Source organism: Marmota monax, unplaced genomic scaffold (genome assembly GCF_021218885.2).
Source record: "Marmota monax isolate L192 unplaced genomic scaffold, Marmota_monax_Labrador192_F-V1.1 WCK01_AAM20220418_F8-fsc00040, whole genome shotgun sequence".
Taxonomy (NCBI): domain Eukaryota; kingdom Metazoa; phylum Chordata; class Mammalia; order Rodentia; family Sciuridae; genus Marmota; species Marmota monax.
The window spans coordinates 3,834,489-3,836,503 of record NW_026692782.1 but is presented as its reverse complement, the minus strand read 5'-3'; the positions used below and the strand labels follow the sequence as shown (position 1 = coordinate 3,836,503).

The 2,015-nt window shown below is 38.2% G+C and overlaps 1 non-coding gene across 1 annotated transcript; it reads left to right on the top strand.

The window, feature by feature from the left end:
• Window positions 1-625: 625 nt before the first annotated feature.
• Trnaa-cgc (transfer RNA alanine (anticodon CGC)) lies at window positions 626-695 on the top strand. The gene has a single exon. It is a non-coding gene; the product is annotated as a tRNA-Ala (tRNA).
• Window positions 696-2,015: the final 1,320 nt, after the last annotated feature.

Below are 2,015 nucleotides of genomic sequence, written 5' to 3'. Positions count from 1 at the left end.
TGTATATAGACCATGCTCCCAATGAACCACTTCCTCCAGCTACACCCCACATGCCCCCACTTACCACCAATTTAATCCCATCAGAGATTAATTCAGTGATTAAGTTAAGGCTCTTGCCCAATCATTTTTCATACAAACCTTGCATTGTCTCACTTGTGAGCTTTTGGGGGACACCACATCTAAATCATGACAGGGAGATATTAGGGAGTGCAATTGATTCATGGATGAATATGCTACCATAAAACCCACTGTTCTGTATAATCAATATGCATCCATTTTTAAAAGTTACCTTTCTAAATGGGCAACAAGTCAAAAGTGAAAGTCCCTGGCCACTTGAAGAACCTGGGAAGCTCCCCGTCTCCCAACAGGAGATGGCATATTAAAAAAAAAAAAGAAAAAATGGAGTAGCTTACCCCTATGTTTTCATTTCTCCTGTCCCTGGTAATTGGTTGAGTGAAAACCAGGGAAAAGAATAGATTTTCTGGAGACTCAGAATCCTATTGAATATATGTGAAAGATGAAAACAGTAGGAACATTTTTTATAGATCCTCAACAAGTGAAATAAGATGATTTAATAAAATACACCAATGCTAAAGCTATTTCCTTGATACAATACTAGGCTGGGGATATAGCTCAGTTGGTAGAGTGCTTGCCTCGCATGCACAAGGACCTGGGTTCAATCCCCAGCAACAACAACAACAAAAAGATATAGCTTGGTAAAATACCATTATTCCTAAATGGCGACATCAAATGGAGAAAGAATGCAGAGAATTATAGACAATAGTCAGAAGGTAGTGAAAGACAATACACAAATACCTAAGTACCTAAATACTTGAGAATACTTTAAAATATGAAAATCTCACCTCATGAAGTTGTATTTATTTAATAGAATAGTTATCATGCATAATTTTTTAAAATAAGTATTTTATTATTTGCTACCATCTGGAATATAAAGAGCAATTCAAAGCAAACATTCTTTCTACTGTCACAACAAGCTGATTGCTGTAGGGTTGAACATCAGAATACAAGTTGATTTTCTCTGCTCAGAAGCGGGATTTGGTCTGAAAACTTTGTTGTCCAAGATTCCTTATACTGTAAAAAGTCCAGCAAGAAAATAGAGTTAAACTCTGTGTGCAGCAATTATTCTTGCTGTCAGCAGGAGCAAAATTTACTACCAAAGGAAAATCTGAAGAGTCAAACGTACCATCATGTAGAAGTCAAACTGCCCTCCTGAGTTCTTTCTTCGACTCCTAATAAAAGTCTTTGGCAAGAACTACCATGGCTCATCGTTTAATGAATGTGGGTGAAAACAGACACAAGCAGCAACTTTTATCTGAACAGGAAGTGCATTATTCTCCATAAAATTCTGGCTGGGGGCGGGAAGCAGCTGTGAGTTAAGAGTGGCTGTTCGCCCAAGGTGTCTACTTCCCTTTCATACACATTTTAAGAGGGTATTTGGCATCTTACCTAATGCCTACATGCTCTATGTCTGTCCATTTTCCATAGGTATAACCCATATTTGTACCTTCTGGCCAAAGTACTAATAAGGGACCACCTTTCTTCTGAGAGAAATAGCTCACAAAGCACATTTCTTTGGTATATCTACTTATTAACCTCAATTTATGTATCCTCAGTGGCTATCCCACAGGAAACTAGGAAAATGTAAGCATGAAAAGTTACTGATAGACAAAGGGACCAGCTCTTCTGGGACCACTGCCCAAGAGGATGCCCTGGCAGCTCCTGGGTCTTCTGCTCTTCACCTAACATGGCCACCAGACAAGGTGCTCTTTAGCTTTCTATCTCCTTCATACTATGGTTCTCACAGTCAGAAGTCAGAATTGTCTTTTATTTTATTTAAGCAATAACTACCCCGGATTGCCAAGATATCCCTAAACCTCCCAAAAAGTATGAAGGATGTACTTTCTTAAAAAAAAAAAAGTGTTTTATTGTCAATTTTCTTGTGAAGAAGAGGTATTTGCTTTGTTTTCCAGAATTGGAGACTTCATTGGCAAAGC